The sequence below is a fragment of the Phyllobates terribilis genome, unplaced genomic scaffold, assembly GCF_046119375.1.
Source record: "Phyllobates terribilis strain yellow unplaced genomic scaffold, ASM4611937v1 Scaffold_10__3_contigs__length_209671492, whole genome shotgun sequence".
Lineage (NCBI taxonomy): Eukaryota > Metazoa > Chordata > Amphibia > Anura > Dendrobatidae > Phyllobates > Phyllobates terribilis.
In genome coordinates, this window is record NW_027362770.1 from 166,234,081 (window position 1) to 166,258,338 (window position 24,258).

The 24,258-nt window shown below is 38.3% G+C and overlaps 1 long non-coding RNA gene across 1 annotated transcript in view; it reads right to left on the reverse strand.

Annotated features, from left to right (window-relative positions):
* Window positions 1-16,486, reverse strand: part of LOC141164203 (uncharacterized) — a 50,619-nt gene extending 34,133 nt beyond the window's left edge. The window contains exon 1 of the long non-coding RNA XR_012250878.1: window positions 16,269-16,486. This is a non-coding gene — a long non-coding RNA (uncharacterized lncRNA). The remainder of the gene's footprint in view (window positions 1-16,268) is intronic.
* Window positions 16,487-24,258: the final 7,772 nt, after the last annotated feature.

Below are 24,258 nucleotides of genomic sequence, written 5' to 3' on the forward strand. Positions count from 1 at the left end.
CCCTCTGTACAAGAATATAACTACTATAATAATGCCCCTATGTACAAGAAAGTAATTGCTATAATACTGCTCCCTATGTACAAGAATATAACTGCTATAATACTGACCCCTATGTACAAGAATATAACTACTATAATACTGCCCCGTATGTAAAACAATATAACTACTATAATACTGCCCCTATGTACAAGAATATAACTACTATAATACTGCTCCTATGTACAAGAATATAACTACTATAATACTACTCCTATGTACAAGAATATAACTACTATAATACTGCTTCTATGTACAAGAATATAACTACTATAATACTACTCCTATGTACAAGAATATATTTACTATAATACTGCTCCTATAAACAAGAATATAACTACTATAATAATACTCCTATGTACAAAAATATAACTACTATAATACTGCGCCCTATGTACAAGAATATAACTGCGATAATACTGCTCCTACGAACAAGAATATTACTGCTATAATACTGCGCCCCTATGTACAAGAATATAACTAATGTAATCCTGCCCCCTACGTACAAGAATATAACTACTATAATACTGCTCCTATGTACAAGAATATAACTACTATAATACTGCTCCTATGTACAAGAATATAATTACTATAATACTGCTCCTATGTATAAGAATATAACTACTATAATACTGCTCCTATGTACAAGAATATAACTACTATAATACTACTCCTATGTACAAGAATATAACTGCTATAATATCGCGCCCTTATGTGCAGGAATATAATTACTATAATACTGCCCCCTATGTACAAGTATATAACTGCTATAACACTGCCCCCCTATGTACAAGAATATAACTACTATAATGCTGCCCCCTATGTACAAGAATATAACTACTATAATGCTGCCCCCTATGTACAAGAATATAACTACTATAATACTGCCGATATGTACAAGAATATGATTACTAAGTACTGCTCCTATGTACAAGAATATAACTACTATAATACTGCCCCTATGTACAAGAATATGACTACTATAATACTGCCCCTATGTACAAGAATATAACTACTATAAAACTGCTCCTATGTACAAGAATATAACTACTAAAATACTACTCCTATGTACAAGAATATAACTACTATAATACTGCCCCCTATGTACAAGAATATAACTACTATAATACTGCTCCTATGTACAAGAATATAACTGCTATAATACTACTCCTATGTAGAAGAATATAATTGCTATAATACCGCCCCCCCATGTACAAGAATATAACTACTATAACACACTGCTCCTATGTACAAGAATATAACTGCTATAATACTGCCCCCCTATGTACAAAAATATACATACTATAATACTGCTCCTATGTACAAGAATATAACTGCTATAATACTGCTCCTATGTACAAGAATATTACTGCTATAATACTGCCCCCCTATGTACAAGAATATAACTACTATAATACTGCCTCTATGTACAAGAATATAACTACTATAATACTGCCTCTATGTACAAGAATATGACTACTATAATACTGCTCCTATGTACAAGAATATAACTACTATAATACTGCTCCTATGTACAAGAATATAACTACTATAATACTGCCCCTATGTACAAGAATATGACTACTATAATACTGCTCCTATGTAGAAGAATATAACTACTATAATACTGCTCCTATGTACAAGAATATAACTACTATAATGCTACTCCTATGTACAAGAATATAACTACTATAATACTGCCCCTATGTACAAGAATATGACTACCATAATACTGCTTCTATGTACAAGAATATAACTACTATAATACTACTCCTATGTACAAGAATATATTTACTATAATACTGCTCCTATAAACAAGAATATAACTACTATAATAATACTCGTAAGTACAAAAATATAACTACTATAATACTGCCCCCTATGTACAAGAATATAACTGCTATAATACTGCTCCTACGTACAAGAATATTACTGCTATAATACTGCTCACTATGTACAAGAATATAACTACTACAATACTGCCCCCCTATGTACAAGAATATAACTAATGTAATCCTACCCCCTATGTACAAGAATATAACTACTATAATACTGCTCCTATGTACAAGAATATAACTACTATAATACTGGCCCTATGTACAAGAATATGACTACTATAATACTGCCCCTTTTGTACAATAATGCGACTATTATAATACTGCTCCTACTCCTATGTACAAGAATATAACTACTATAATACTGCCCCTATGTACAAGAATATGACTACTATAATACTGCTCCTATGTACAAGAATATAACTACTATAATACTGCTCCTATGTACAAGAATATAACTACTATAATACTGCTCCTATGTACAAGAATATAACTACTATAATACTACTCCTATGTAGAAGAATATAACTGCTATAATATCGTGCCCTTATGTACAAGAATATAATTACTATAATACTGCCACCTATGTACAAGAATATAACTGTTATAACACTGCCCCCCTATGTACAGGAATATAACTACTATAATACTGCCCCCTATGTACAAGAATATAACTACTATAATACTGCCGATATGTACAAGAATATGATTACTAAATACTGCTCCTATGTGCAAGAATATAACTACTATAACACTGCCCCTATGTACAAGTATATGACTACTATAATACTGCTCCTATGTACAAGAATATAACTACTATAATACTGCTCCTATGTACAAGAATATAACTACTAAAATACTACTCCTATGTACAAGAATATAACTACTATAATACTGCCCCCTATGTACAAGAATATAACTACTATAGTACTACTCCTATGTACAAGAATATAATTGCTATAATACCGCCCCCCCATGTACAAGAATATAACTACTATAACACTGCTCCTATGTACAAGAATATAACTGCTATAATACTGCCCCCCTATGTACAAGAATATACATACTATAATACTGCTCCTATGTACAAGAATATAACTGCTATAATACTGCTCCTATGTACAAGAATATTACTGCTATAATACTGCCCCCCTATGTACAAGAATATAACTACTATAATACTGCCTCTATGTACAAGAATATAACTACTATAATACTGCCTCTGTGTACAAGAATATGACTACTATAATACTGCTCCTATGTACAAGAATATAACTACTATAATACTGCTCCTATGTACAAGAATATAACTACTATAATACTGCTCCTATGTACAAGAATATAACTACTATAATACTGGCCCTATGTACAAGAATATGACTGCTATAATACTGCCCCTTTTGTACAATAACGCGACTATTATAATACTGCTCCTACTCCTATGTACAAGAATATAACTACTATAATACTGCCCCTATGTACAAGAATATGACTACTATAATACTGCTCCTATGTACAAGAATATAACTACTATAATACTGCTCCTATGTACAAGAATATAACTACTATAATACTGCTCCTATGTACAAGAATATAACTACTATAATACTACTCCTATGTACAAGAATATAACTGCTATAATATCGCGCCCTTATGTACAAGAATATAATTACTATAATACTGCCCCCTATGTACAAGAATATAACTGTTATAACACTGCCCCCCTATGTACAAGAATATAACTACTATAATACTGCCCCCTATGTACAAGAATATAACTACTATAATACTGCCGATATGTACAAGAATATGATTACTAAATACTGCTCCTATGTGCAAGAATATAACTACTATAACACTGCCCCTATGTACAAGAATATGACTACTATAATACTGCTCCTATGTACAAGAATATAACTACTATAATACTGCTCCTATGTACAAGAATATAACTACTAAAATAGAACTCCTATGTACAAGAATATAACTACTATAATACTGCCCCCTATGTACAAGAATATAACTACTATAATACTACTCCTATGTACAAGAATATAATTGCTATAATACCGCCCCCCCCATGTACAAGAATATAACAACTATAACACTGCTCCTATGTGCAAAAATATAACTGCTATAATACTGCCCCCCTATGTACAAGAATATACATACTATAATACTGCTCCTATGTACAAGAATATAACTGCTATAATACTGCTCCTATGTACAAGAATATTACTGCTATAATACTGCCCCCCTATGTACAAGAATATAACTACTATAATACTGCCTCTATGTACAAGAATATAACTACTATAATACTGCCTCTGTGTACAAGAATATGACTACTATAATACTGCTCCTATGTACAAGAATATAACTACCATAATACTGCTCCTATGTACAAGAATATAACTACTATAATACTGCTCCTATGTACAAGAATATAACTACTATAATACTGCTCCTATGTACAAGAATATAACTAATAACATACTACTCCTATGTACAAGAATATAACTACTATAATACTGCCCCCTATGTACAAGAATATAACTACTATAACACTGCTCCTATGTACAAGAATATAACTGCTATAATACTGCCCCTATGTACAAGAATATACATACTATAATACTGCTCCTATGTACAAGAATATAACTGCTATAATACTGCTCCTATGTACAAGAATATTACTGCTATAATACTGCCCCCCTATGTACAAGAATGTAACTACTATAATACTGCCCCCTATGTACAAGAATATAACTACTATAATACTACCTCTATGTACAAGAATATAACTACTATACTACTGCCCCCCTATGTGCAAGAATATAACTACTATAATACTACTTCTATGTACAAGAATATAACGGCTAAAATACCGCGCCTCTATGTACAAGAATGTAACTACTATAATACTGCCCCCTATGTACAAGAATATAACTACTATAATACTGCCCCCTAGATACAAGAATATAACTTCTATAATACTGCTCCTATGTACAAGAATATTACTGCTATAATACTGCCCCCTATGTACAAGAATATAACTACTATAATACTGCCCCCTATGTACAAGAATATAAATACTATAATACTGCCGCTAGGTACAAGAATATGACTACTATAATACTGCTCCTATGTACAAAAACATAAGTACTATAATACTGTTCCTATGTACAAGAATAAAACTACTATAATACTGCTCCTATGTACAAGAATATGACTACTATAATACTGCCCCCTATGTACAAGAATACGACTTTTATAATATTGCTCCTATGTACAAAAATATAACTACTATAATACTGCCCCTATGTACAAGAATATGACTACTATAATATTGCTCCTATGTACAAGAATATAACTGCTATAATACTGCTGCTATGTACAAGAATATAACTAGATAATACTGCTCCTATGTACAAGATTATAACTACTATAATACTACTCCTATGTACTAGAATATAACTGCTATAATATCGCGCCCTTATGTACAAGAATATAACTACTATAATACTGCCCCCTATGTACAAGAATATAACTGCTATAATACTGCTCCTATGTACAAGAATATTACTGCTATAATACTGCCTCCCTATGTACAAGAATATAACTACTATAATACTGCCCCCTATGAACAAGTATATAACTACTATAATATTGCCGTTATGTACAAGAATATGATTACTAAATACTGCACCTATGTACAAGAATATAACTACTATAATACTGCCCCCTATGTACAAGAATATGACTACTATAATAATGCTCCTATGTACAAGAATATAACCACTATAATACTGCTCCTATGTACAAGAATATAACTACTATAATACTGCCCCTATGTATAAGAATATAACTACTATAATACTACTCCTATGTACAAGAATATATAACTACTATAACACTGCTCCCTATGTACAAGAATATAACTACTATAATACTGCTCCTATGTACAAGAATATAACTGCTATAATACTGCTCCTATGTACAAGAATATTACTGCTATAATACTGCCCCCCTATGTACAAGAATATAACTACTATAACACTGCCCCTATGTACAAAAATATAACTACTATAATACTGCTCTCTAAGTACAAGAACATAACTACTATAATACTGCCCCCTATGTACAAGAATATAACTACTATAATACTGTCTCTATGTACAAGAATATAACTACTATTTTACTGCCCCCCTATGTACAAGAATATAACTACTATAATACTATTCCTATGTACAAGAATATAACGGCTAGAATACCGCACCTCTATGTCCAAGAATGTAACTACTATAATACTGCCCCTATGTACAAGAATATAACTACTATAATGCTGCCCCCTATGTACAAGAATATAACTGCTATAATACTGCTCCTATGTACAAGAATATTACTGCTATAATACTGCCCCCTATGTACAAGAATATAACTACTATAATACTGCCCCCTATGTACAAGAATATAAATACTATAATACTGCCGCTAGGTACAAGAATATGACAATTAATACTGCTCCTATGTACTAGAACATAACTACCATAATACTGCCCCTATGTACAAGAATATGAATACTATAATACTGCTCCTATGTACAAGAATATAACTACTATAATACTGCTCCTATGTACAAGAATATAACTACTATAATACTGCTCCTATGTACAAGAACATAACTACTATAATACTGCTCCTATGTACAAGAATATAATTGCTATATTACTGTCCCCCTATGTATAAGAATATAACTACTATAATACTGCTCCTATGTGCAAGAATATAAGTACTATAATACTGCCTCTATGTCATAGAATATAACTACTATAATACTGCTCCTATGTACAAGAACATAACTACTATAACACTGCTCCTATGTACAAGAATATAATTGCTATAATACCGTCCCCCTATGTACAAGAATATAACTACAATAATACTGCTCCTATTTACAAGAATATAACTGCTATAATACTGCCCCCCTATGTACAAGAATATACATACTATAATATTGGTCCTATGTATAAGAATATAACTACTCTAATACTACTACCATGTAAAGGAATATAACTGCTATAATTCCGCACCACTATGTACAAGAATATAACTACTATAATACTGCTCCTATGTACAAGAATATAACTGCTACAATACTGTGCCTATATACAAGAATATTACTGCTATAATACTGCCCCCCTATGTACAATAATATAACTACTGTAATACTGCCCTTATGTACAAGAATATAACTACTATAATACTGCTCTCTATGTACAAGAATATAACTACTATAATACTGCCCCTATGTACAAGAATATAACTACTATAATCCTGCCTCTATGTACAAGAATATAACTACTATACTACTGCCCCCCATGTACAAGAATATAACTACTATAATACTACTCCTATGTACAAGAATATATCGGCTAGAAGACTGCATCCCTATGTACAAGAATGTAACTACTATAATACTGCCCCCTATGTACAAGAATATAAATGCTATAATACTGCCCCCTATGTACAAGAATATAACTACTATAATACTGCCCCCTGTGTACAAGAATATAACTAATATAATACTTCCCCCTATGTACAAGAATTTAACTCCTATAATACTGCCCCCTATGTACAAGAATATAACTACTATAATACTACTCCTATGTACAAGAAAGTAACTACTATTATACTGCTCCCTATGTACAAGAATATAACTACTCTAATACTGCCCTCTATGTACAAGAATATAACTACTATAATACTGCCCCCTGTGTACAAGAATATAACTAATATAATACTTCCCCCTATGTACAAGAATTTAACTCCTATAATACTGCCCCCTATGTACAAGAATATAACTACTATAATACTGCCCCTATGTGCAAGAATATAACTACTATTATACTGCTCCTATGTACAAGAATATAACTACTATAATACTGCCCCTATGTGCAAGAATATAACTACTATTATACTGCTACTATGTGCAAGGATATAACTACTATAATACTGCTCCTATGTACAAGAATATAACTACTATAATACTGCTCCTATGTACAAGAATATAACTACTATAATACTGCTCCTATGTACAAGAATATAACTACTACAATACTGCTCCTATGTACAAGAATATAACTGCCATAATACTGCCCCCCTATCTACAAGAATATACATACTATAATATTGCTCCTATGTACAAGAATATATTGGCTAGAATACCGCGCCCCTATGTACAAGAAAGTAACTAGTATAATACTGCCCCTATGTACAAGAATATGACTACTATAATACTGCTCCTATGTACTAGAATATAACTACTATAATACTGCTCCTATGTACAAGAATATAACTACTATAATACAGCCCCCTGGTACAACAAGAATATAAGTACTATAGTACTGCTCCCGATGTACAAGAATATAACTACTATAATACTGCCCCTATGTACAAGAATATAACTACTATACTACTGCCCCTATGTTCAAGAATATAACTACAATAATAATGCCACATGTGCAAGAATATAACTATTATTATACTGCCCCTATGTACAAGAATATAATTACTGTAATAATGCCCCATATGTACAAGAATATAACTACTATAATACTGCCCCTATATACAAGAATATAACTACTATAATACTGCCCCCTATCTACAAGAATATAACTATCATAATACTGCCCCTATGTACAACAACATAACTACTATAATACTACCCCTATGTAGAGGAATATAACTACTATAATACTGCTCCTATGTACAAGAATATAGCTACTATAATACTGCTCCTATGTACAAGAATATAACTACTATAATACTGCCCCTATATACAAGAATATAACTACTATAATACTGCCCCCCATCTACAAGAATATAACTACCATAATACTGCCCCTATGTACAAGAACATAACTACTATAATACTGCCCCCTATGTACAGGAATATAACTACTATAATACTGCTCCTATGTACAAGAATATAGCTACAATAATACTGCTCCTATTTACAAGAATATAACTACTATAATACTGCCCCCTATGTACAAGAATATACTACTATAATACTGACCCTATGTACAAGAATATAACTGCTATAATACTGCTCCTATGTACAAGAATATAACTACCATAATTCTGCTCCTATGTACAAGAATATAACTACTATAATACTGCTCCTATGCATAAGAATATAACTACTATAATACTGCTCCTATGTACAAGAATATAACTACTATAATACTGCTCCCTATGTAAAAGAATATAACTGCTATAATACTGCTCTATATACAAGAATATAACTGCTATAATACTGCCCCTATGTACAAGAAAGTAACTACTATAATACTGCTCCCTATGTACAAGAATATAACTACTATAATACTGCCCCCTATGTACAAGAATATAACTATTATAATACTGCCCCCTCTGTACAAGAATATAACTACTATAATACTGCCCCTATGTACAAGAAAGTAACTACTATAATACTGCTCCCTATGTACAAGAATATAACTACTATAATACCGCCCCCTATGTACAAGAATATAACTACTATAATACTGCCCCCTCTGTACAAGAATATAACTACTATAATACTGCCCCTATGTACAAGAACATAACTAATATAATACTGCCCCCTATGTACAAGAATTTAACTGCTATAATACTGCCCACTATGTACAAGAATATAACTCCTATAATACTGCCCCTATGTGCAAGAATATAACTACTATTATACTGCTCCTATGTACAAGAATATAACTACTATAATACTGCCCCTATGTGCAAGAATATAGCTACTATTATACTGCTACTATGTACAAAAATATAACTACTATAATATTGCTCCTATGTACAAGAATATAACTGCTATAATACTGCTCCTATGTACAAGAACATAACTAATATAATACTGCCCCCTATGTACAAGAATTTAACTGCTATAATACTGCCCGCTATGTACAAGAATATAACTCCTATAATACTGCCCCTATGTGCAAGAATATAACTACTATTATACTGCTCCTATGTACAAGAATATAACTACTATAATACTGCCCCTATGTGCAAGAATATGGCTGCTATTATACTGCTACTATGTACAAGAATATAACTACTATAATATTGCTCCTATGTACAAGAATATAACTACTATAATACTGCTCCTATGTACAAGAATATAACTACTACTAGATGGTGGCCCGATTCTAACGAATCGGGTAATCTAGAATATGTATGCGGCCGACCGGGCGCCATCAGCAGAGCGGTGTTTAAATTTGGCGCCAAAATCGCTGATTGGTCGAGGCCGGCAACCGTGACCAATCAGCAAAGCGATGTTAAAATTTGGCACCTATATCGCAGATTGGTCACAGCCGGCGGTCGCGACTAATCAGCAGAGCGGGGTTTAAATTTGCCGCCCATATCGCTGATTGGTCGCGGCCGGTGACCGCAATCAATCAGCGTCGTATTAGTGAGGAGCGGGGAGCGGCGCTGCCTGTGCGGGTACTTCCGCTGCGAGCAGCTGGGAGATGAGCGGCTGCTCGCAGCAGAAGCATCCCGACTGGCGGCGGCCCTCCTCGGTCCTCTGTTCACACTTGCCATCGTGAGATCAGAGCGTTGTTTACATTTGGCGCCAATCTCGCTGATTGGTCGCGGTCGGCTGGCGGCCGCAACCAATTAGCAGAGCGTTGTTTAAATTTGGCGCCAATCTCGCTGATTGGTCGCGGTCGGCTGGCGGACGCGACCAATCAACAGAGCGCTGTTTAAATTTGGTGCCAATCTCGCTGATTGGTCGCGGTCGGCTGGCGGACGCGACCAATCAGCAGAGCGTTGTTTAAATTTGGTGCCAATCTCGCTGATTGGTCACGGTCGGCAGGCGGACGCGACCAATCAACAGAGCGCTGTTTAAATTTTGCGCCAATCTCGCTGATTGGTCGCGGTCGGCTGGCGGCCGCGACCAATCAGCAGAGCGTTGTTTAAATTTGGCGCCAATCTCGCTGATTGGTCACGGTCGGCAGGCGGACGCGACCAATCAGCAGAGCGCTGTTTAAATTTGGCGCCAATCTCGCTGATTGGTCACGGTCGGCTGACGTCCGCGACCAATCAGCAGAGCGTTGTTTAAATTTGGCACCAATCTCGCTGATTGGTCGCGGCTGGAGTCCGCGACCAATCAGCAGAGCGTTGTTTACATTTGGCGCCAATCTCGCTGATTGTTCGCTGGCGGCCGCAACCAATCAGCAGAGCGTTGTTTAAATTTGGCGCCAATCTCGCTGATTAGTCGCGGCTGGCGTCCGCGACCAATCAGCAGAGCGTTGTTTAAATTTGGCGCCAATCTCGCTGATTGGTCACGGTCGGCTGACGTCCGCGACCAATCAGCAGAGCGTTGTTTAAATTTGGCACCAATCTCGCTGATTGGTCGCGGCTGGAGTCCGCGACCAATCAGCAGAGCGTTGTTTACATTTGGCGCCAATCTCGCTGATTGTTCGCTGGCGGCCGCAACCAATCAGCAGAGCGTTGTTTAAATTTGGCGCCAATCTCGCTGATTGGTCGCGGCTGGAGTCCGCGACCAATCAGCAGAGCGCTGTTTAAATTTGGCGCCAATCTCGCTGATTAGTTGTGGCTGGTGTTCGCGACCAATCAGCACAGCAGTGTTTAAATGTGTCGCCAAAATGGCTGATTGGTCGCGGGCAGCGTCCGCGACCAATCAGCACAGCAGTGTTTAAATGCTGCGGCAAGATCGGTGATTGGTCGCGGCAGCTATTTAAATGTGGCGGCCAAATTGGTGATTGGTCGCGGGCAGCGTCCGTGACCAATCAGCACAGCGGTGTTTAACTTTTGCGCCAAGATCAGTGATTGGTCGCGGCCGGAGACCGCGACCAATCATCAAAACGTATTGGTGAGGACCGGGAGCGGAATCGTATTGGTGAGGACCGGGGAGCGTCGCTGCCTGTGCGGCTACTTCCGCTGCGAGAAGCCGGAAGATGAGCGACTGCTCGCAGCAGAAGTATCCCGACCTGCAGCGCCGCTCCCCGATCCTCCCTTGACACCCTAGCCGCATGGAGGTCAGCAGCGCCGGCAGTCGAGGTCCTTCTGCTGCTACCGGCCGCGAGATGATTGCCTCGCGCCGGTCAACTCCCAGCTGCATCTCCGTCCCGCAGATGAGCCGCTAACGGCCGCCATCTTTTTTCTGAAATCCCGCATCGCTGATTGGCCGCTGCCGGACCAATGAGCGACGCGGGATTTCCTGGACAGAAGGACAGACAGACAGACAGAAAGACGGGATAAGACGATTATATATATAGATAATACTGCCCCCTATGTACAAGAATATAACTACTATAATACTGTCCCTATGTGCAAGAATATAACTACTATAATACTGCCCCTATGTGCAAGAATATAACTACTATAATACTGCCCCTATGTAGAAGAATATAACTACTATAATACTGCCCCCTATGTATAAGAATATAACTACTATAATACTGCTCCTATGTACAAGAATATAACTACTATAATACTGCTCCTATGTACAAGAATATAACTACTATAATACTGCCCCTATGTACAAGAATATAACTACTATAATACTGCCCCCTATGTACAAGAATATAACTACTATAATACTGCCCCTATGTACAAGAATATAACTACTATAATACTGCCCCTATGTACAAGAATATAACTACTATAATACTGCTCCTATGTACAAGAATATAACTACTATAATACTGCCCCCTATGTACAAGAATATAACTACTATAATACTGCTCCCTATGTACAAGAATATAACTGCTATAATACTGCCCCCTATGTATAAGAATATAACTACTATAATACTGCTCCTATGTACAAGAATATAACTACTATAATACTGCCCCCTATGTACAAGAATATAACTACTATAATACTGCTCCTATGTACAAGAATATAACTACTATAATACTGCCCCCTATGTACAAGAATATAACTACTATAATACTGCTCCCTATGTACAAGAATATAACTGCTATAATACTGCCCCCTATGTATAAGAATATAACTACTATAATACTGCTCCTATGTACAAGAATATAACTACAATAGTACTGCTCCCTATGTACAAGAATATAACTACTATAATACTGCCCCCTATGTACAAGAATATATCTACTATAATACTGCTCCTATGTACAAGAATATAACTACTATAATACTGCCCCCTATGTACAAGAATATAACTACTATAATACTGTCCTATGTACAAGAATATAACTACTATAATACTGCCTCCTATGTACAAGAATATAACTACTATAATACTGCCTCCTATGTACAAGAATATAACTACTATAATACTGCTCCTTATGTACAAGAATATAACTACTATAATACTGCTCCTATGTACAAGAATATAACTACTATAATACTGTCCCCTATGTACAAGAATATAACTACTATAATACTGCCCCCTATGTACAAGAATATAACTACTATAATACTGCTCCCTATGTACAAGAATATAACTACTATAATACTACCCCTTATGTACAAGAATATAACTACTATAATACTGCTCCTATGTACAAGAATATAACTACTATAATACTGCTCCTATGTACAAGAATATAACTACTATAATACTACCCCTTATGTACAAGAATATAACTACTATAATACTGCTCCTTATGTACAAGAATATAACTACTATAATACTGTCCCTATGTGCAAGAATATAACTACTATAATACTGCCCCTATGTGCAAGAATATAACTACTATAATACTGCCCCTATGTAGAAGAATATAACTACTATAATACTGCCCCCTATGTATAAGAATATAACTACTATAATACTGCTCCTATGTACAAGAATATAACTACTATAATACTGCTCCTATGTACAAGAATATAACTACTATAATACTGCCCCTATGTACAAGAATATAACTACTATAATACTGCCCCCTATGTACAAGAATATAACTACTATAATACTGCCCCTATGTACAAGAATATAACTACTATAATACTGCCCCTATGTACAAGAATATAACTACTATAATACTGCTCCTATGTACAAGAATATAACTACTATAATACTGCCCCCTATGTACAAGAATATAACTACTATAATACTGCTCCCTATGTACAAGAATATAACTGCTATAATACTGCCCCCTATGTATAAGAATATAACTACTATAATACTGCTCCTATGTACAAGAATATAACTACTATAATACTGCCCCCTATGTACAAGAATATAACTACTATAATACTGCTCCTATGTACAAGAATATAACTACTATAATACTGCCCCCTATGTACAAGAATATAACTACTATAATACTGCTCCCTATGTACAAGAATATAACTGCTATAATACTGCCCCCTATGTATAAGAATATAACTACTATAATACTGCTCCTATGTACAAGAATATAACTACAATAGTACTGCTCCCTATGTACAAGAATATAACTACTATAATACTGCCCCCTATGTACAAGAATATATCTACTATAATACTGCTCCTATGTACAAGAATATAACTACTATAATACTGCCCCCTATGTACAAGAATATAACTACTATAATACTGTCCTATGTACAAGAATATAACTACTATAATACTGCCTCCTATGTACAAGAATATAACTACTATAATACTGCCTCCTATGTACAAGAATATAACTACTATAATACTGCTCCTTATGTACAAGAATATAACTACTATAATACTGCTCCTATGTACAAGAATATAACTACTATAATACTGTCCCCTATGTACAAGAATATAACTACTATAATACTGCCCCCTATGTACAAGAATATAACTACTATAATACTGCTCCCTATGTACAAGAATATAACTACTATAATACTACCCCTTATGTACAAGAATATAACTACTATAATACTGCTCCTATGTACAAGAATATAACTACTATAATACTGCTCCTATGTACAAGAATATAACTACTATAATACTACCCCTTATGTACAAGAATATAACTACTATAATACTGCTCCTTATGTACAAGAATATAACTACTATAATACTGCTCCTATGTACAAGAATATAACTACTATAATACTGTCCCCTATGTACAAGAATATAACTACTATAATACTGCTCCCTATGTACAAGAATATAACTGCTATAATACTGCCCCCTATGTATAAGAATATAACTACTATAATACTGCTCCTATGTACAAGAATATAACTACTATAATACTGCCCCCTATGTACAAGAATATAACTACTATAATACTGCTCCTATGTACAAGAATATAACTACTATAATACTGCCCCCTATGTACAAGAATATAACTACTATAATACTGCTCCCTATGTACAAGAATATAACTGCTATAATACTGCCCCCTATGTATAAGAATATAACTACTATAATACTGCTCCTATGTACAAGAATATAACTACAATAGTACTGCTCCCTATGTACAAGAATATAACTACTATAATACTGCCCCCTATGTACAAGAATATATCTACTATAATACTGCTCCTATGTACAAGAATATAACTACTATAATACTGCCCCCTATGTACAAGAATATAACTACTATAATACTGTCCTATGTACAAGAATATAACTACTATAATACTGCCTCCTATGTACAAGAATATAACTACTATAATACTGCCTCCTATGTACAAGAATATAACTACTATAATACTGCTCCTTATGTACAAGAATATAACTACTATAATACTGCTCCTATGTACAAGAATATAACTACTATAATACTGTCCCCTATGTACAAGAATATAACTACTATAATACTGCCCCCTATGTACAAGAATATAACTACTATAATACTGCTCCCTATGTACAAGAATATAACTACTATAATACTACCCCTTATGTACAAGAATATAACTACTATAATACTGCTCCTATGTACAAGAATATAACTACTATAATACTGCTCCTATGTACAAGAATATAACTACTATAATACTACCCCTTATGTACAAGAATATAACTACTATAATACTGCTCCTTATGTACAAGAATATAACTACTATAATACTGCTCCTATGTACAAGAATATAACTACTATAATACTGCCCCCTATGTACAAGAATATAACTACTATAATACTGTCCTATGTACAAGAATATAACTACTATAATACTGACCCTATGTACAAGAATATAACTACTATAATACTGCTCCATATATACAAGAATATAACTAGTATAATAATGTCCCCTATATAGAAGAGTATAACTACTATGATATGGGGGAAGGTTTAGCAAACTGCCTTCCAGCCAAAATACCAAAGTCCCACCCATTGCCGCAAACGTCCACTAGAGGGGGTGTAAGGAGAAGGAGATAAAACATTTGATTGCCATTATTGTCTTTTTTCTCACCAAGTTGTTAAACATTCCTCTCTCAGGTACGTCTGATATGGTATCACAGCTGGAGAGCCGCGGCTTGGTGAACCCCATTACAGAGAGTTAAATATAAAAACGTTGCTTCCTCTGTGTTATCATGCGGAGTACAGTGAAACAGATTGGAAATATCAGCTGGGATGCAAGTTTTCATTAAACTTTTCCCATGCAAGTGTTTCATTACTTGCATCAGACCGTCAAAAATATAATGCTGATGAAATTCTACTGTGCACATTTCCAGATGCCGGGCTGCGGGATGGAGGGTTTTTTTTTCTCTCAGTAACGAGCAACACATAGAAGGAAAAAATCATCGAAATATCTACATTGTAACAGTTCATTAATGTAAAGGATTCCTTCAATCTGGCACGGATTCAGAAATATTCTAGCATTCAGTGAGTTTCTTTATGGCAGCCATATGGAGCGCAGAAGCCTGGAGATGCACATTGACTTCTGTGGTAGAATGTTGTGGGCATGCTCAGTGACCTGTGCAGAGGTCATTGTGCAGGGAGGGAGAGGAGGTGAGCTGTGATATCACCTGTTGTGAATGGTGGATCCTGTGTTATCTACTGTATATAGAGGTGTTATCAGTCATTATACAGGAGGAGGAGGTGAGCTGTGACTTCACCTATTGTGAATGGTGGATCCTGTGTTACCTACTGTACATAGAGGTGTTATCAGTCATTGTACAGGAGGAGGAAGAGGTGAGCTGTGACATCACCTATTGTGAATGGTGGATCCTGTATTATCTACTGTATATAGAGGTGTTATCAGTCATTGTACAGGAGGAGGAAGAGGTGAGCTGTAACATCACCTATTGTGAATGGTGAATCCTGTGTTATCTACTGAATATAAAGGTGTTATCAGTCATTGTACAGGAGGAGGAGGAGGTGAGCTGTGACATCACCTATTGTGAATGGTGAATCCTGTGTTATCTACTGTATACAGAGGTGTTATCAGTCATTGTACAGGAGGAGGAGGTGACCTGTGACATCACCTATTGTGAATGGTGGATCCTGTGTTATCTACTGTATATAGAGGTGTTATCAGTCATTGTACAGGAAGGGGAGGAGGTGAGCTGTGACATCACCTATTGTGAATGGTGGATCCTGTGTTATCTACTGTATTTAGAGGTATTATCAGTCATTGTACAGGAGGAGGAGGTGAGCTGTGACACCACCTATTGTGAAGGTTGGATCCTGTGTTTTCTACTGTATTTAGAGGTATCAGTCATTGTACAGGAAGGGGAGGAGGTGAGCTTTGACATCACCTACTCTGAAAGGCAGCTCTCTATGTTATCTACTGCAGCTGATAGTGGTACCACTGCTACCAGTCATTGTAATAATACCTGTGATGAGACTGCTGAGAGTTGATCTGTACAAAACTACAAATAAATAATGAATATTGAGGAGAGTAAAGTGCAAGTTTTCAGGATTTATTTGAAAATACATAAAGACATTAAAAATCACCAAAAAATCCTAAATAATAGTTTAGTTTTTGATTATACATTACCTTAAAGGGGTTGTTTTCAGGATTTAAAAAAAATGGGTAAAATGGCATTAAAAAAAGAAGTGGCCCTCACCTTACGGACCCCTGTCATCCGCTCCCACTCTCACACTTCTTGGGTCCCTTGATAATCTCCACATCCCAGTCCCACTCCACACAGGGGAAATGATTTCTCTGCTTGGTCCTCTTTCTGCCTGCTGCAAGGATATTGTCATGTGATTAGCTGCAGCCAATCACTGGCTAAGACAGCACATAACTTTGGACAGTGATTGGCTGCAGCCGCTTATATATTCCTGCATCGGGACATCATTGCTGAAGCAGGACGTGGGCAGCGTTAGAACTGAAGTGTTGGGGGATCTGTGAAGTTTCACAGCTTTCTTCCCCAATGGGATCTTCCTACATGGCTCTATGGCAGATCAGTGGATCAGCTTTGAGTGGATTTGCCCTTTAAAAGCATTAGGTAGAACATATGTTTTCTTCTGCCCCCCTTGCACCAGGGAACGGCCATCGTTTTCCTTGAAGTCAATCTAGTAGCGGGAGGTACTTTATCTAAACCATTCGATATGTTACCGCTGACAGCCGGAGGAGGCACTTGTAGGGCGATTGTGCAACAAGCTACTTTTCCTAGTCCATTAAGAAACACAGAAAATAGACATCACCGCTAAATGGAAAAAGCAAATCCCATGTAATGCTGAATAATTTATTGCATTTCATGTAAAACATATTTCAAGTTGCCGTCCAAAGAGATGATTTTCCTTATTAAATAAAAAAAAATACAACATTTCATGATTCTACTTAGAGTGCGAGTTCCCGACTATTACACGGCGCCCCGTTGTCATCAAAGCCGAGGTTCATTAAAAAGTTTCTCCTCCAATTCCTTCTTGCCCGTAGGGTCATTTGACAATAAACTGATCCCAGTTACTAATGTTCAATGCTACTTATATGTATAGTTTTGTGCAATTAGCTTCTGCACAGATCCAGAAAAATGGCGTCTGGCGGCCATCAGTATGTTAAAAAATAATCCTTATACTCACCTTACCCCTCACTTTTTCATCCTCTTCACTACCACCATCAGCCGTCCTTGTTGCCTCTTCTGATTGCCACCACTTGTATTGAAATCCCTCGATCTGGACTTCTGGATTTGATTAAGCCCGGAAGAGTTCTTTGGCGCATGCTTCAACGACAGTGGTGACAATCTGAAGATGCGCTGAGGAATGGAAGGGTGATGGTGAGGGGTACATGAGTTGAGAGGTGAGCGGTGAGGAGCCCAGGGACTGAGAGGTGAGCGGTGAGAAGTGCAGGGGCTGAGAGGTGAGTGGTGAGAAGTGCAGGGGCTGAGAGGTGAGCGGTGAGAAGTGCAGGGGCTGAGAAGTGAGCGGTGAGAAGCACAAGGGCTGGGTGGTGAGGAGCGCAGGAGGTGAGCAGCGCAGGGGCTGAAAGGTGAGTGGTAAGGAGTGCAGGGCCTGAGAGGTGAGCAGCAAGGGGCTCAGGGGCTGAGAGGTGAGCGGTGGGTAGCCCAGGGGCTGAGAGGTGAGCGGTGAGGAGCCCAGGTCCTGCGAGGTGAGTGGCAAGGAGATGAGGGGCTGAGAGGTGAGCGGTGGGTAGCCCAGGGGTTGAGAAGCTATCAGTGAGGAGTGCAGGGCCTGAGAGGTGAGCGGCGAGGAGCTCAGGGGTTGAGAAGTTAGCAGTGAGGAGCGCAGGGGCTGAGAGGTGAGCGGTGAAAAGCCCAGGGGCTGAGAGGTGAGCAGTGAGGAGCCCAGGGGTTCAGAAGTTAGCAGTGAGAAGCACAGGGCCTGAGAGGTGAGCGGTGAGAAGTGCAGGGGCTGAGAAGTGAGCAGTGAGGAGCGCATGGGCTGAGAGGTGAGGAGTGCAGGAACTGAGTGGTGAGCGGTGAGGAGCCCAGGGGTTGAGGAGTTAGCAGTGAGGAGCGCAGGGGCTGAGAAGTGAGTGGTGAGAAGCCCAGGGGCTGAGAAGTGAGCGGTGAGGAGTGCAGGGGCTGAGAAGAGAGCGGTGAGGAGCGCAGGGGCTGAGAGGTGAGGAGCGCAGGAGCTGAGCAGTGAGGAGCGCAGGGGCTGAAAGGTGAGTGGTGAGGAGCACAGGGGCTGAGAGGCGAGTGGTGAGGAGCCCAGGGGCTGAGAGGTGAGTGGTGAGGAGTGGGGGGCCTGAGAGGTGAGCGGTGAGGAGCGCAGGGGCTGAGAGGAGAGCTGTGAGGAGCACAAGGGCTGAGAGGTGAATGTTGAGGAGCGCAGGGGATGAAGGTTGAGCAGTGAAGAATGCAGGAGCTGAGAGGTGAGCAGTGAGGAGCGCAGGGGCTGAAAGGGGAGCGGTGAGGTGAATGTAATTTATTTAATTTTTTACACATTACGTTTATTATGCTCTGTCGTCTGAAAAGGGCATTTAAATTTGCAGTGAATAACTTCTCCAATAATTTAATTTCCAATGAAAATCCATGGGAACGGACGAATTAGAATTTTGTCTGATCCTTCATCTTTACCCGAAAGCCATTCTGTAGTGACGTTGAAATGCCTATGCTCCTTTAGAAGATACTTTCAATTGCTGCTAAGCAGCAGCTGTACACTGTTTGCAGAGTACAGGAATTCTTCTGTTCAAGGAAAGCTGAGGTGGGGAAAATCTTGTATACAGACTGTTTGAATATAGTGTACTGATCTTTCTAAGTAGCAGTTGAAAGCAGCTTTGAAAGGAGCATAAACTGGGCATTCAAACAGCAAAGTGACATAGTGTTTTGGAGAGGAAGAAGCAAAATAAAGTAAAGAAGTATTTCACAGAATTTTTGGAAGGTAATAAAATAAAAAAAAGGTTTAGTTAATGCTTAAACTCTTTATGAGTGGGAATTAAAGGGATGGTCCTATCAAAATAATCTTTCTTTAAGACCAGAAAACTCATATGATAATTGATAAGGATTTGGTTAATTTTGACTGCCCTGTAAAGTAATAAGAGAGAACAAGTGACAGGAAATTTCTTATACCATTGACTTGTACTAAGAAAATTTGCTCAAATTATGGATGTCAGATAAAGTCTTAAGTGTGCAACATGGTCTTTTTCATCTCCAAGGAATCAGAAAAGGCATGTTTAAAGACCCATATTCACATTACGGGAAAGTTGTCCCAAACCCTCCAATTTTGGCCACATTTGGTGACCAATAAATGCGTATTGGGGCCTCCCAGAGAAAACAATTTGGCACGTTGAACTTTTTTGTCTTCCCAGAAGATAAACCACCACCAGAATTGTTTAGCAGAGGCTTAGTTCAGTATGCCCACTGAAACACATGCACGCTCAGGAGAACTGAGTGTGCATGTGTATGGGAGAGTGAAGAAAGGGAACAGTTGGTCATAAAATCTTTGGCCATCAATTATTTAAGGTCATCAAGGTATAGATAAGTGACAATGTTGGCCTGAGCATGAACATTTTTTCCACTGCCGTTGTCACATCCCTTCCCCCACACAGTAGACATTGGACTTTTATATGTGACACTCAGCAAAAAAAAACCTTGCCTATTGGAAATAGGAACCTTTTTAGCTTGGCTTTGTATAATTCTTTTAGATCCAGGTTTGCAAGTACTTAATGTACGGAATAAAAACCTGCACATCTGAAGAGTATAAAAGTGCATTATTCCCCCCCGAGGGTCTTGCATGATTTATCGCCTAGCTCTCCAGTGGCTGCCTCACTCACTAGTAGGTAGCAAAACCACCCACCAGTACCACGCTTCCTCCGGCACCTGCACATAAATCAGCAGAGATCTTCAGAGCAGCGCTCTAATACGGGGTAAGTAGGAATGGTGTAATTTCACTTGGCTGGGTCACGTCTGTGGCTTCTTCTCCGGTAGACTTCATAAAATATCACCATAAGGGATTAAAGGCTGGTGTTAGAAGCGTTCCTGGCTTTATTGAAAAAATGTGCAGTTTTTTGCTTGCGCTGCTTAACCCGGAGATTTCTGACTGTAGCGCACTATAGTAGTAGAAAAAGGGTTAATTTGATGTAGAAGCTGCGATTTCCTAAATAAGAATTCCAGTTCCAGCAAATAATTGATATTCTATTCATAATAATAAAGTTATGCACTTTATCTTTATAATTTTTGCATCAGTTCCTTGTGGTTGTCAAGATCTCCCTCTAGTAGAGCTCGAATGTCCATACATCACTCAGACATCCAATTGATTTCAAAGGGCGACATGTCATGCTTCATTTCACCTGTGATGGCGTTATACCAGAACTTCTAACTTTCACGTCTTGATGACGCACCCAACATATTCAAAAGTTTGTCTTTGTGAAGGAGCTTCTAGAATTAATCAATTTCAGTGTTGTAACCTATGACTTCTATCCTGAAAAGACCCTCAACATATTCTGGAGCAAGTCTTTATGAGGGGTTGAGTATCAATGCTATGATTGGTGGTAGAACCTCCTAATTGCTAAGTCACCCAACATATCCTGAAGTTTATTTTGTAAAGGATTAGCTATCAAGTGAAAGGGAAGATTACAGTTACATCAATCAAAAAAGTTCGGGCTTCCATGTCTTAATGAGATACCCAATATTTTTGTGAAGGGGTTTCCACTCTGAACAGAAATCAAACTTCTGACTTGTATGTCTTGGTGAATTACCCAAAATATTCTGAAGCATGTCTAGATAAGAAGTTGTGAAAATTGGTTGCAGCACCTCCTGGTTTCGAAAGCCCGCCATACATAGATGGCTGTTGGCCGAACAATGGTTCTCGGAAGGCTCTCCCATACACAGGAGTGCTTCCTTGGCCGAGCACTCCTGTGTTCTCTACAAGAGAGCCGTCGTCAGATGTATCTGGCAGCGACTTATCTCCAAGAGACAATACAATTGGCAGTCCGAAATTGGATCGGTATTCCCCTCGACAGTAAATTTCTTTGGGGCTCTCATACACATTGGACTGTCGATTGAACCCATCAATATCATCGGATTCGGCCAACATTATCCTAATGTATAATGGCTTAATTCTTGATGAGTCACTCAACATATCCTGAAATTTATTTTGTAAGCGAGTAGCTATCAAGGGTAATGGAACAGTTCCCCAGAAGATTACAGTTACATAATTAATAAAACTTCAGGCTTCTAAGTATTGATGAAATACCCAACATTTTCAAAAGGTGGTCTTTGTGAAAATTCTACCCTGAATGAAAATGGAACTTATGACTTCCATGTATTGATGAAGCACCCAAAATATTCTGAAACATGTCTACATGAGAGGTTGCAAAATTTGGTGGCAGAGCCTCCTAGTTTCTAAAGTCTGCCATAAACATTAGATGGCTGTCGGGCAAACGATGGTTCTCGTAAGGCTCGCTCATACTCAGTAGTGCTTCTGCGACGCCCTCCCTGGGAAATGGGGTTATTCGGAGCCGGGCCTCTTGCTGATGTTGAGGGGATGCAGTCGTGGCCTAGAGCCGTTCCGTGCCCAGGGCTGTCACATAAAAATAATGGGCTTCTTTTTAGGATGAGTGGTTTGCTCGACTACGCCACCTGTGGTGTCTGGTGAGGGCCACCAGCGCTGCTACAGTCCACTGAGGCTGGTGATATGGGCAGCTAGGATGGGATGGCTCCCCACAGGCGGAGCAGGCCTCAGGGCATTGTTTGGTGATGGAATGGTGGGTGCAGTGCCGCGCAGGAAAATAACAGGCTGAAGCGGGGTGTGAAGTCATCCAGGGTTTTTACTCACTTTAAGATGAACTTTAGCCGCAAAGCTTCCCTCTGCTCCTCGCAGGGTACTGCGGCCACCGGGAAGGGGGTTCAGCACTTTCCAGATAGATCAGGAGCACCTGTCGAGACCCCTCTAGTGTGTGTTCCTCTCCTTGGTGAGTTCTCCCACTGAGTCTTCACTCGACTGTTTGTATGGTTAGAACTAGGTGTAAGGCCAGGTCCCACTGGATAAACGAAGGTAGAGAGATACAGGTGGCGTAGGCCGCTCCGTCCGTATCCCTCCTGGGATCCACTAAGCCTCCGGGCTTTTCTGACAGAGACGTGAAGTAAGAAAGTCAGATATCGGGGGCCGGTCACCCCTCTTGCAGCAGGAGTCCCTCTGACTAGGCCAGAGTAAGAAATACAGGTGGCGTATGCCGCTCCATCTGTATCCCTCTGGGATCCTTTTGCCTGTGGAGCTTGTCTCCTCTGCTCCCCTCCAGGCCTTCTTAGGTCAGGACCTTGACCGGGAAGAGGCAGTGGTTAACTCAGACCCGCTCCTCGTCTCAAGGCCAGAGAACGAGAACCGTGTATCTTCAGTCGCATGAGGCCTGTAGATGAACTCTGGTGGGTGACCACAATCAGAGACGGAGACCACTATCACTGATGAAGATCACAATAAAAGACCTTGAACTTAAGATGGCCGTTGGTTAAATATGATGCTATTAGTGCATCCTAAAAGTGTGTCCTCCACCCTCACCCACTACATGGTTCCCCCTATCTTTGGTTCCCCCCATCTCCTCTATCCCGGGC